General features: G+C 37.4%; 2 long non-coding RNA genes across 3 annotated transcripts; both read right to left on the reverse strand.

Moving 5' to 3' along the window:
- Window positions 1-267: 267 nt before the first annotated feature.
- LOC144058486 (uncharacterized) lies at window positions 268-8,793 on the reverse strand. 2 transcript variants are annotated; one of them, XR_013295444.1, is made up of 3 exons: window positions 8,654-8,793; window positions 2,129-2,217; window positions 268-931 (listed from the first exon to the last, which is right to left on the reverse strand). It is a non-coding gene; the product is annotated as an uncharacterized LOC144058486 (long non-coding RNA). The 2 variants fall into 2 exon arrangements; XR_013295445.1 differs by lacking the exon at window positions 8,654-8,793 and adding an exon at window positions 2,761-3,120.
- A 1,395-nt stretch (window positions 8,794-10,188) lies between these two features.
- On the reverse strand, window positions 10,189-13,790 carry LOC144058352 (uncharacterized). The gene is made up of 6 exons (XR_013295424.1): window positions 13,564-13,790; window positions 12,291-12,308; window positions 12,167-12,193; window positions 10,980-11,027; window positions 10,848-10,901; window positions 10,189-10,762 (listed from the first exon to the last, which is right to left on the reverse strand). It is a non-coding gene; the product is annotated as an uncharacterized LOC144058352 (long non-coding RNA).
- Between the last annotated feature and the right edge of the window lie 637 nt (window positions 13,791-14,427).

Here is a 14,427-nt window from a genome sequence, read left to right on the forward strand (position 1 = left end):
TCTAAATGCATTTGGAATGTCAAAATGTAATGAAAGTTTTTGTCAGTTTGTTTTTGACACTTCTAGAAACAATTTTGCTCTTTACTAGCATCACACACAGTTATTAGCTTCCTATTTATACAGTGTTGGGCTGCAATATTCTAAAGCTATTCCTGGCAGATATCACACTGCATTCTGGGACATGTAGTTTCAACGGCCTGTTCTACATTTGTCTGCTTCTCATGGTTAGAACTAGTTAGGAAAACAAAAAGGCAGTAGTTACAAAAAAAAGGTTCACAGCTTTATTAAACATTACAAAATAAAGTGACACATTAGTCCATACATAGATTAAAAAAACAACTCCATTTCAAAAAGTCCAGACATGCGCTCAGTGTGGTTTACATACAGTATACAACACGTCATTGATTAGATGTAGAGTGTGACTTCACAAGAATACCCCCCCACCCCAAAAAAGAAAAGGTAGTGACTTATGACATGTGTTTGTTATAAAAACAGTTTCCGCATGGTTGTGCAAAATAGTCACAGAATCTCCAGACTCTCCACGTGGAGATCCACTTTGAGAATTCAAGTAGTACAATTACATAAAATCCCTCCCACACCCCCGTCGCGACTTTACCATGCTTGCGTGCACCTTTGCAACGACTAACGGGCCACACACCATCTTCCACCTGCGATCAGAACAGTTGTCCCCTTACAGTCTGAATGCAGAAAACAAAAACAAACAGGATAGCATCACTGTGGCTTCATTTTTTTCCACTTTCCGTCCATCCGGTCGGTCTGCGGTTCAAGGTGCCGGGTGGGCCTGCACCTTCTCCGTCATCTGCTTTGCACTGTAGTAGGATAAGCTGAGACCCATGATGGCCAGCATCATGGCTATCTGATTGATGGCACGATCCTGAGGCTGCGTCTGCACCTCGCCGGCCACTTGCCTCTGTGGTGGCGACAAAACAAAGACAAGAATTATTTAAAAAAAATTATTAAACATTTGTCCCTGTTGCACAATAATAAAACAAAGTTGCAGGCTAACAATATTTAAACTCCCATTTGAGACATGAAAATTTGTAAGTCCTTTTAAAAATTATTATTATTTTTTTTTAAATTACCCTTTGATCACAAATGTATGGCAGCTAGCTAGCCAGCCTAGCGTGAGAAGCTAACAGAAGTCTGCTTCCTCCCTGCGAAAATCTAACATAGCAGTCCAAATGTTTCACTCCGCACAAACATCCATTTTCCAAACCGCTCCACTTAAATGCACTTCAAACCCCCAAAAATATAATACCATAACATATCAAAATCAAAGTCTTTTACTCACAAAGAGATGCTAGCTACAGGGGCAGCTAGCTAACGTGAGAAGCTACGGTCCCAGTACTTTCTAAGAACATACAGTACACATGCTGTAGTCATAACCATCTGTTAGCGTACCAAAACAGAAGTTTTTAATACACCATATATAACACTTACTACAAAATCTATACTTTTTTTTTTTTTAAGTGATTAGAATGAAGGCCATTTTGCTCCAAGATGAAACTTAAAAACTCGATTTTTTTTCTTTTCTTTTTACAGTGGAGTAATAAATTTAATATTTTAATTCAGAATATATTTTTAAAAATATAATTAGGAGGAAGAAAAATTGGACCAAATACATAAAAAACTTTTCTACACTACAGTTACTTTATCATTCTGAATTTTGTTTACCATCGTAATTTATACTAAACGCTGAAGTAAATATATATATTTTAAATATCTAATTTGAAGAAAAATGTCAAATTTAAGATAAAACTACAAAAAAAGTACTCAATTTAAATTATAATATTTAAGTTAATTTTAATTTACTCTGGCTGGTCTTTGTGTGTGTGTGTGTGTGTGTGTGTGTGTGTGTGTGTGTGGGTGGGGGGGGGGGGGGGTCATACATTATGTAACAATCGCCATTTTTCCTCGCCGTCTATTGAAGGGCCCCTTTGTTCCCCAATTAAGTGAACAAAAAAGGTTGTGATGACTGCCGGGGTACCAAAAAAAAACACGGGAAGCGTTGTCACAATGGCCGACGTCGGGTTCGATTAGTGTCGAAAGTGGCGGCGAAACGCGAGCGGTGCAGATTCGTGATCCGGAATCTGGCGAGTGTCGCTACCTGGAGGAGGCGAAAGTATCCTGGTGTCAGCCTTCCCAGCCTGATGATCATATCTACGGATGTGCGAGACGGGGTTGGCTGCTGAGGACCTGCAAAAAAAAAAAAAAAACAGGAGGATTCTATTAGTCAACATCGGCATAAGAGGAAGTGTGGATGAGCGGGTCACTCGCAAACCAGAACCATCTGACCTCCTGGCATGAGGAAGGAACAACGCTAGCCCGAAGCCTTGGCACGGAATCCGTCTGATTGACGTGCTAAGTGTTGATCATTCGACCAGTGGTAAAAGCCCCCCCCCCAGGACATGTCTGCATGTACACGATGGTGCACTCGGGACCGGACGAGAACAAAATGTACCCGTGTGCGAAAATAAAAACTCCATCGTTTGGGTTTCCCGATACCCTGCAACGCATTTGCAAAATAGCAGATTCAAGTCTTGCAAAAACACAAGACCATCTGGGGTTTCTTCCAGCGCCATAATATGGATTCTCAAACTAACCAGTCTTAACTGGTACAAGGTTGGATATAAATCAGAATCTGAACATTGCAAACTCGCGAGACCTGGTCAGGGTCGTTCTGTGCGGATCAGTTTTCAGGTTAACGCGGTGAAAGATGCGCAAGACAAACATGCCAACCTGTTTGGAGTTGGATTACTGCCGGTTTGCAGGAAGTTCTTCCAGAGTCTTGAGGATTAGCCGACTTGACAGGATAATTGAAGTTCTACAAAAAAAAAATATCCCGGGGGGTCGAAGGATTCCTCAACTCTACAGCTCAACACCGATTTTCGCAAGTTCTTTCAGAATTCCTCAAAAGGTCCAGGACCATCTCATTTTCTTCCTCAACCCAACCAGAGAATTTCCCTTCTGAGAAACTCTTCTAGTGGTCTACAGATCCCCCACCCCAGTTATCCAGTCATTGACACCTTGAGCCCTCCAAACCCAAGCGGTGAGAGCAGCTGAGGTACTTTTTTTTTTTCCTCCGCCTTTTTATAAAGCTCTGCTCTCGCCCAACCAGATCTGCGAGGCTGGGCTGCGGCGCACACGCCCACTTTTTTTGCAGGAACACGCACACCGGGGCTGTCGAAAAGCATTACTTTCACTGGCTGGCCCGACCAAAACATAACACCCCCCCCCCACACACACACACCCCCTTCCCCCAAAAAACAAACTGTCGCGTGTTATTAGCTCGTTAGCAGATAAAGACGAATCAACGGGGGGACAACGCGTTCATGGCGGAGCATGTGCATGTCCGAGAGTGGGATTACGCAACCGTTCCTGATGCGTGCGTTCTTGTTGGACGCCGGCAGAGTTGTGACACGCACAAACCTCGGGACTATTTGATGAAACCCCACCCCCAAAAAAAGCACAAGTTACGTTGCAAGAGTTTAGACATGTGCAATTTCCCATCTTAATGTATGTGTGTCACATTTGAATGAAGCATAAAGAAAAAACAAAATATTTCAGCCCTCTTGACAAAGACCAGTTACTAAATTAAGCCCAATAGAAATCAAATATAATCACACTAACGAGTTAATCTGGTCAATCTCGGATTGGTACGACTTCTTTTAATGGGATGAATTCAAAGATTAGTGACTTATTCACACGGGAACATGACACGACTTTAAGACTGCAAGTAAAGAGAACATTTTAATACTCAAATGGTGGAGACAAAAAAAATCACATCATCAATGCGAGTTTTTCAAAGTTATGAATTACCTTGACATCGTTTTGCGTCAACGATGAAATTGTGAAATTGGGCTACGTTCCCAACGTAACCGGTGAAAAACCACGTACACATTTGCTTTATCATCCGCTCTTCGTAAGGCTTCCGCAATATTTACTCTCCCAAAAATAAGTGACGTAACGCCATAGAACGTACATTTGACTTTAAACGATTTTGGTACTTTTGATTGGGACCGCAGTGGCGATAATTCCGTTTTAAAATGATCATGCTAACCGTTGTCAATTTTAAAACGACATTTTCAGTTTCGATTATTTGAATTTGCTGAAACCTGTCGAAACAAACCCATTTTTGTTTTTTATAAAATAAGAGGACAATACAAAATGTATGAAAATATATAAATGCTATGGCATTCCAAAACTTTATTGATATACAATTTGACAAAGTTTCTCATTCAATAGCACTTGAAAGTGTGTACCAACTTTTCACTAAGACTATGTTATGAGCATATGTGGCTTAAATAGTCTTAGGCTATTTATAAAACAGAGGTTTTACTTGTTTGAATAATTGCACTGTGGACTGAAAAGGTTCGAGCAGCTCATAAGGTTCCCCGCCCCATTTTTTTTTTTTTTTTTTTTACGCACATGTCAACTAATTACTTGTAGGGAAATTCTGTTTATTAAAAAGGCATCTAACAATCATCTCTAGGAATGAAAATTGCCTGTAAACACGCCCAAGGGAAAAACAAACAAACAAACAAACGGCATTCAAGGTCAGAAGCTAAGGACGCCATTTATCACATTCCATCTTGGCAGTCGCGTTGATGACTGACTACAAACAAACACTACATGGGTGTGTTTGCAACCACATGTCAATACACCAATTCAATGATGGGCTCCTGATTTATAAAAACGGCGCTGTGGCCTACCAGTTGCAGCAAAAAGGTGCGGTGGTGAAAAGAAGACCCTCATTTTTAAATGCTAAAATCTGTGACTAGCATTATTTCACTTGCAGTATAATTAGTTTCTTCTGTTGCCATCTGACTTCCGGTGCCGGCCCTCCCCGTCCTTGTCTGCTATGAGGGACAGCAGAGCAAGCAAATTTACTTGATCAATGAAAGGGGGCGGGGTGTAACTCATTCCCTGCCATTGACGGTTATAGCCGTCAAAAATTCATTTTAACTATTTCTATTAGTTTAACATTTTTTTTACACTTTTGTTAGCAAGAGTGTTAAAACCTAGATTTTTTTTTATTGTACATTTAGAACAGATATCAAATTTGCGATTAATTGTGAGTTAACTAGTGAAGTCATTCAATTAATTACAATTAAAAAATTTAATCGCCCGACGCCCCTAATTTTTAATAATCTTTTCTCTAAAAATAGCGTCAGGAGATTAAAAATTTTAATTGCATGACTTCAATAGTTAACTCACGATTAATCACAAATTTTTATATCTGTTCTAAATGTGCAATATTTTTTTTCTACATTTTCATACTCTTAACAAAAGTGGGACTTTTTTTTTTAACTAATAGAAATTGTTTAAATGAATTTATGACGTCTATAGCCGTCAATGGCAGTGAATGAGTTAATAAGCAATTATTCAATATTGTTCAAAAATTGCACTGGTTGAGATTACCATAAATCCCCCCAATTGTAGTGCAAGTTGAAATTTGACTACTACTAATCCACTCAAAAGTTGCACCGGTTGAACTATGAAACATGCCCCGAAAATTGCGAAGTTCTAAATATGACTAGCATGAATCCAAAATATTTTACTAGTTAAATTAAGAAGAGCAAAAATAACCAAAACGTTGCAGCTAAAATTACTTAACTTAAACCTCCTAAAGACTGCACAGTTAAAAACAAGATTACCATAAATTTAAAATAATGCTACAGTTAAACTCCAAAAGGGTCGCACCAGTAGAAGTCTACTGTAAATCCCCAACATGGCGCAGGATAAAAATGGAATGCTTCAAAAAGTCGCACAGCAAAAAAAAAAAATATGACTACTGCAAATGGAGTACACTAAAATAACCCCACACATTTATTTTTATTTTTAAACCCAACACGATAAAGAACGACTACCATAAAACAAACAAATGTTTTGGAGATAAAAAAAAAAAAAAAAAAAAAAAAAGATTACCGTAATCCCACTAAACGATGTGCAGGTTAAAATAAAACCATTTCATTTAGTCAGATATTAAAAACAATGTTTTAATTTATTACATTTTTGTCTTGTTCATAATCTACCATTTTCCAGAGAGGGTAAAAAAAAAAAAAAAAAAAAAAAAGAAAAAGCTTAAAATCATTCACTTTTATCATTATTATTATTATTCATTTATTTACTTTTTAGAAAGGAGTGGTTCATACTATGCGCTTTTGGCCAGCAATCCTGATGCCGAGTCACCTAGAAACTATTCTTAACAATTCACTACCTGAAGTGTGAAATCAAAAGGCTGCTTCACACTCGAGCAACAGTGAAAATGACAATGACACAACATATCTGACGCAAAAATGCTGCCTTTACAAATTTGATCATGCTCGGTTTAATTGACATTGACACACAGAGATTATTATCGAACCATGATGATTATTATTATTATCATCAAGGTTGTAGACTATTTGCGTCAATCGGCATCATTGAGAGTCCGGCATGAACATACACAGGGTACACAGTGTACTCTACTCCGGACAGCCAATGAAATCCCTTCATTGTCAATCGTAGTACCGCCTTTTCACTCTCGCCGCTTACAGTCTCCTCTCCTTTCCTCACAGTGTAGTAAGGGGGGGGGGGGGGCGCTGAGTGGGGAAAATGGCGACGAGACATACAATCCGAGCGACTGACGGGTCCAATCAGACGCACCGGCTGGCTGCTTCACTGTCTGCAACTGGACGTCTGTCGCCACGGTTACGTCACAAAGCCGCCCGTTCATACTGCACACCGGCTGCATTGTGCTATATTTGAGGGAAGTGGGAAATTCGGGGCTCGGGAAAGTGGAAAGTAGACAATGGAAGACGACGTCCCCAAATGTGTCGTGGTTGAACGCTAGGTAGTGATTAGCATTCCAAGCTGGATTTAAATGATTTAAATTTTTCCTGTAAAAGTCACTGACAGTAGCAAGAAATATAATAGGGTGAGCTAGCTAGTCTGATGCTAGAATTAGCACAGCAGACCATGTAGCAAGACACTATAGTAAAAGTAGCATTCTAACATTGTTGTAAAAAACAAAACATTCTTAAATGTATTTTAATATGAATAGTAGGGGTGTGCCCAAAATGAAAAATATACAAATAAAATAAAATAAATAAATCGATTCTCATAAGAATCGCGATTCTCATTTAGTAAGATTCAGAATCCATTTTAAATGTCCTAAAATCTATTTTATTTAAATTATTTTATACCGTCTTGCCCTTGTCTGTGTATGCCTTTATTTGGAACGCTGTTCATGTTGTACCCAGTTTGGCCACTGAGGGGCAGTGTGGTTCCACGCGGTCTAATGCACTGTTAAGTTGTAGCCACATTAGAGAGTAGAAGGAAAAAGTCACGATCAAGTTATTCCAATAAAAGTTTTTTTTTTTTTTGTTCTTTTGAGTGATAAAAGTTCATTAGCGAGTCAGACCGGGGTAGATTACAATTCCTTGCACATCTAAAGATTGAAGCAAAAATCATTTTGAAAAAAAAAAAAAAAAAGTGTTCTTAAATCGAAAATCGATTCTGAATCGAATCGCAGACCCAAAAATCGGAACAGAATCGCGAGACATTCAAAGATTGCCACCCCTAATAAATAGTCATGTTTCATGAGCCAAATGGGAACTATTACTACGCCATCATTTTACAACTCAGGTTAGCAAGCTGGTGAAATGTGATAGCATTATTATTTGTGCTGCAAACAGACCCTACTTTTTTTTTTAGCTTAATTGACATTCTAAAATGATAAACTCTTTGAACAAGCACACACAACTTTAAGACGATGAGAAATGTTAGCTTGTGTGCATAGCATTAGCATTTGTTCATACCGTTAGCATTAAAAGCAGAGCAGGTAGTTCGCATCAAAACTAAACAAACTTGTAAAGTTGTAAATTGTGTACATAAATGCACCAACATAACGACTAATGTCAAAATCATAAAAGGTCAGGCGTTAGCTTTAACATTAGCCACCATCTAAATTTAGCTACGGTACATGTAGACAAGAAAACACATTAACTCATGTAATTTCACCAAGTAGCTTAACTAAAAGGCTTTTTGAAACGGACAATGAATAGTAAAGTTCAAACAAAGTTCTACAAGACTCATTCGAACAATTTAAAACTAGTGAAAACTTCATAATTATTGACTAATTGCTTACAATTATGGCAATAAAGGAAGTAACTCGTGCAAACAGCCTCAAGTTTCTCTTTCTCAGACTAGTCTACTTTACACGTAGATAATTTTAGACCAAAAAAAAAAGCCGTTTTTCCCCACGAAGTAGCATCAAGTTTAAACACATTTAATTGTTAATGTTGCAGACTGCACAAGTTGGAATCAGAAGCTGCTTGCAATTCATTAAAAGTACGTCTCCGACTTCAAATAAGTATTTAACATTTGTACACTTTAATTCATTTAGCTCCACAGAAACCACCTTTAAGCGTTTTTTTCCTAGCATACAAACGCACATTATCGACACTTTAACAGCAACAACGTGTAGTACTTTGTACCCACTCATTCAACTTTAACGATAAAAGCTACAACAGAAACACTCCATTGCAGCAAATTGACCGTGAATGAGGCGAGCATCGACGGCCAAATCTGTCCACGATGACCTTTTTCTTTGTCACCGCTACTTAATTGACCAAACAATTGCTCTTACCTCGTTATCCTTGGCTCTCACTTTTATTGGGATGCAGAACACCCGGCGCGTGTCTGCGGTGACACTGAGTTTCTTTATGGGCCCCGGTGGGCGTGTTCTATACCGTGAAGAGGGGGGTGGTGGGGCTCCACACACCAGGAGTCGCCCTGTACGTGCACATGCACATGCATGAAGCACACCCCTCTAACGTCTGAAGAAATGAGCTCGTCCGTCACCTCCGCTACATGTGCGTTGTATGCATTGGAACATTTTGTCTCCTTCCATAGACTGCAATGTAAAGCGAAGGAAGTGTTGACATTTGCGTGACATATATTGCATACTGTACATAGTGGACAATACAGGTCACTGTGGAAGTGAAAACAGGAGCGTTATATATATATATATATATTTAAAAATGAATGAATAAATAAATAAATGATCCTGTATCTGTCGAGACAAGCGTGTGTAAAAGCTTATTTTGTTGTTTTTAATTTGTCAAAAAGTGCTTCGGCGAATGAATGAAAGTCTTGCGATTTAGGTTTTATATTTTGTGCCATATCATATGGAAATATGTGTTGGTATAACAGTAGAATTCATTGAAAATGGTAGTGATGATTTTCATGTACCACACTGTGAGAATAGCTCATTTCATAACAATTAAATAAAAGCCCCACCCATCCAAAAGTTTCAGGACACCATTGGACAATCACATTTACAGTTTGGAATACAGTATAATAGTATGTTGACAAATATATTACGCTGTTAGGGAAAAAAAGAAGTTGGTCCATTGAACGAAATATCTGAAGTTTTGTTTTTGTTAAAGCTGGCCAGCTTGTATTTCACAACCAAGACTAAGAAGAGTTTACAGAACCTTAAAGATAAGTAAATACGACTCAGCAAATTGATTTAGAGCAAAGAACTTGCTTGCTTTGTTGTGCTTATGTCAAACATCTCCCTGTATATTTAAACGTTTTTCCAAATTAAATTACTCTTTTAAGACCCCAAAAATTACAAGTTGTTTTTTTTGCAGAGTAATTATATATTTCTTAGTTTCTTCTGTAAAGTGCAAAGTAGCACTGTACACACCAGCGTCCTCACACTTTTGATGCTTGCTTTTTTTCTAATCCATCCAATCATTTGTAAGCCTTTATTTTTCTAGTCTTATAAGGTAGCTTTGTCCCTAACCTCACTTTAATACATGATGACTCGTTATTCCTAGAATGCAAACCTGTGAGGATATTTCAACACCCATCCCCCAAGACAAACAGTTGCTCGGGTAAAGGGTCACCGACACATACACGTGTGTATACAGTATATACATGCACAGTATAGCTCCTTAAGTTTATCGCCACAGATGCAGTTAAGTGTACAAAAAAAGGGTAAGTCTTCAGTGTCCATGTTTTCATAAGTGTCATATTTGACCCACTCCCCCCCCCCCCCAATCTGTGATAAACTGAGAGCTCCACCCAGTGGCCAAAACGAGAATACCGTGTTTCATGTAATGTGGTATGACACTGCCCTCTGCTGGCACAAAAGAGAATAGACATAAAAGGGGGTTAAGCGCTTTTTAAAAATGTTTATTTCAGTAACATTTAGATTAACCATCGGAGTCATAAACATAGCTTATGGGGAAGTTTCATCATCGGGTGATTAGAATTCACAGGATATGTGTTTCTTGGGGAGGACGGCAGATCTGTTTGTTTGTTTTTTAACAATATACAGTGTTTCAAAAACATTTGGTAAGTCATGACTTCAATTTTTTTTAATAGCTGCCTTATGTTTGAAAAAAAAAATGCGTGGCAAAGAATCTACTATTCAGCTGTTTAAAAACAAAAAAAAAACAAATAAAAGACCGAAAAGAGAGAAAGCTAGTTATGAGGTAAAAACTGCAGGGGTGTTAAGAAATTCCAAAATAGATATGAGTGAGCGTCGTGAGAACACCATGTGTTACACCAAGTGCAAGGCAAACCTAATAACTGACATTTGTAATATAAAACTTGGTAAAAATACTTATTTCAAACTGTACAATCACCAAGTACACAGGAAGGGGGATGGGGGGGTTGAGGGTGGGAGGTGAGTAAAACAGAGCACGTCGACTCATTTGGATTCCGCGGCGTCGGCCTTGGGCTCCTGGAGCGACAAACACAGCATAAATGATTAAAAATAAGAGTTGACACTAAATATATGAATCTGAGTTAGCAATATTTAGCAATACCTCGGCCTTGGCGTTGCCGTTCTCTGCCTTTGTCTTCTTTGCTTTGGGCCCCTTCTACAACACAACAAGTCGTCATTAGTAACTCACAGTAAGGCGTTTTAAAAACATCAACGATAGTGCTGGGATTCATACCTTGGTGGTAGCTTTCTTTTTGACTTCCACTGGAGCGGGTTTTGGTTTCTGTAGGACGACATGAATCTTCATTTTTACAACCAGCCATTCATTAAGAGCGATGTGTGTAATAGGAGTGGGATGAATATCCAGATAAGGATGTTAATATTACTTTTTGCTTTATGGCTATAAAAATCAATAATATAGCCACTATTTGTGGCTGATTCCTGTGTATCGTTTTTTTTAAATTATTATTTCTTTTTGTATTTCACACAAATATTTTCTTAAAAACTTAATAAAACATACAAATTTTAAATGCCATAATAAAAAAAATAAACGCTGCTCCCTTTATTATATGGATTTTGTAAAAAAAAAAAAAAAACTTAAAACTTTATATATTTATATTGGGAAAAAAATACATTAAACTCGTCCTGCTGGCCTTTTTTCCACATTTCATACCCCGTAAAAAAAAAAAAATCTTAAAACTTTATATATTTATATTGGAAAAAAATACATTCAACTTGTCCTGCTGGCCTTTTTTCCACATTTCATACCCCGTAAAAAAAAAAAAAAACTTTATGAAAAACTTTTAAAATGGGAACGCAATGCTTAGCAACAACTAGCAGGGGGCGCTGTTGAATAAGTCAAGCGGCCACGACGTCAGCTTTTGGCATGTAAACAGAAACTCAGAACATTCATTCCCGTTAAAAGTAAAGTAGAACTTCTGATTGATAATTTCATCATTGAATTATTTTTAATTTGTTGAACAGTGTGCATACCTAGTGTGAAATAAGTTATCTATTTTATAATACAAAAAAATAGCTTTCCTGTCTGCTAAATATCCACCGATGTGTATATTATTATAATATTTTACATTGAAAAATACAATTTGGGTTAAATAACATCAACATTGTACACTGCAACAGGTGCGGCTCTAATACAGTTAAGCAGTGTATTTCTCATTTTGATTGGCCTTTTCTCCCAAAGAGGATAATTATTGTCCCAAGAGATTCACCCTATGTAAATTAGGAGTGTAACAAAACATCTATACTGCAATGTAACAATCTTATGGTCTTTGGTTAGTATAAAATAAATATCTGTTTATGGCTACAGTACCAGTCAGGAAACAAAGAACAACAACAATAATAATGATAAATAAAATAAATGAAGTCTGTCAGATGTTGTTTTTTCAAGTGACCGCAACGCACCAACAACAGGCGTGGGGAACACCGTCTCTGTAGAGAGAAAGAATTTAAAAATGTAACCATAATGTATAAATTGTTATTTGAAAAAAAAAAAAAAATCCAGTAAGTGAATACAAATGTAACAAACCTCAATGGAGCCACTTGACTGTTAAGGGGAAAAAGAAATAAACCAGAAAATTATTTATTAAATTTCACAGTTAACACAATATGTCAATAATTCAAACATTTCATTAGTAGCATAATTGCCAATATCATTTTTACGTGATTGTCACAATTGCTATAAAAAAAGTGTGCTTGCTAAAAAAAAAACTCACACTGAATCGAGGTAAATAACTAATCAAATTTTGACTAATTAATTCTGTTGTTTTTGAAAATGTTTATTTATTTATTTAAACATGGCAAAAAGAAGTTTGAATGTTTTTTTGACCTGAGCAGCACGTAACCTTCCCGCTCTTATTTGAATTCAAATAAGCAGGGGGCGGGTGCTGTTGCTATGGAAACGCATTGGCGCCATGACAGTTCTCTTTGTTATTTTTTTTTTACGTGTGTGTGCGTGTTTTTTTGGAGCGCGAGAAAACCACGGGGAGAAACTGACGAAATTACCGTCTTACGAATGAGCCAACTACCGCTTTTTACCACAATTGCCAGACCACAGAAGGTTACAAATTCGAATTTTATGATTATTATTTTTTTTTTAAACCAACCCCCCCTCACACCCAAACTCCCGGAAGTGACTCGATTCATATCACACTGCCCAATGGCTGCTCCTGAGGGTCGACATCAACAACAAAACGTCATTCGAATACAAAACACGGCCACGCAAAAAATATACATTTTGATTCAATAACGTATTCTTTTTTGTTGTGAAAGAAAAAAAATACAACGCGCTGCCAAAACAAACTGAGGATGGGGTTAAAAAAAAAAATAGAAGAAAAAAAAGACGTCACATCACCTCCCCTCCCCCACCACAGTCCTCGCGCTCAAAACATACATTTGGATTGACAGTTAACTGTCAGGCGTACGTAAACATGAAAACATCGCACGTATTCGCGTGCAATTTGGCGCGAAAAAAGAGGCTAAAGTGCATTTTTTCCCACAAAAGTGTAAAAAAAGAAAAAACAAAGAAAAACATAAAAAGCATGCACGACGTTGTGATTCAGGAGCAAATTCGTTGATTATTTGTACCTAGCTTGCAACGAGGAAAAAAAGCGACGTGTTTATTTTAATCAGGCTGCAGGTTTGCGCAGTGTGCGCGCCACTGCTGGCTGTCATGGCGATGACGTTTCCACACACGAAGGACGACAACCTCACATAACCTTCATTGTAAAACAAATAAAAAGCGAAACGCCAGAAACCTCTCTGCGGGCGAATAAAAAAACAAAACAAAAAAAAAGTCTTACCTTCGCTTTTGCCATGTCGTCGCCCGATAAAAAAATGGGGGAAAATGACGTGTGAAACGGGCTTTTTTTTCTCCTTGTCACAAGGGGGTCACAGTGGTGTGCAGACAGGGGAGCTGCTTAAAATGGCGCATGTATATCGCAAAGCAATGTTTTTCTAGTTTATACCATGAAATATAAGAGCCAAACCAGTTTGAACCAGTTGGACATAGCGTCGGCATTCATTGGATAGCATCGTGTCACGTGGCCCCAGGCTCCAACCCCTTTTTGGTCGAAGACGAGAGATGGGAGGGGGAGCCCAAAGGGTGTCATTGGAAGTCTCGATCTGCGCCTGAAGGGGGCGTGCTAGGCAGCGCAGTAGTACTACTTCCTGTAGATTTAATTCGCATCGGTTTTATAAGGTTATATAAAAGCATAAAAATGTATTATTTTAAATGCATAATGAACTAATGGTCCGACAAATAAGCCATTAAATTTAAAAAAGTTCATTATATACATATAAAAAAAAGTAATGATGAATAAAATTCCACAAAAAAAACTAAAACCCGCATCATGACATAAACATCAATACTGAATGAATAGTATCAAGTAAAAACATTACATTTCCTTAAATTGACAAAACATATTTAATATGAATCTTCGAGTTTAAAATGCTATTATAGGAATACAAATTCAATTTAAAAAAATGCCCTAAATGTTCTACATTAATTGTTAACATTGAATAAAAAAACATTAAAATTAAAATCAACTGTTATTAAGAAATATAGACAATGATCTTAAATGATAAATAATAAAACAATTTAATACAAACACGTTTTACTAAAATCCCATTAAACAAAAATCTGCATCAAATTAATTCCAACAAAT

Source organism: Vanacampus margaritifer, chromosome 9, assembly GCF_051991255.1.
Source record: "Vanacampus margaritifer isolate UIUO_Vmar chromosome 9, RoL_Vmar_1.0, whole genome shotgun sequence".
Lineage (NCBI taxonomy): Eukaryota > Metazoa > Chordata > Actinopteri > Syngnathiformes > Syngnathidae > Vanacampus > Vanacampus margaritifer.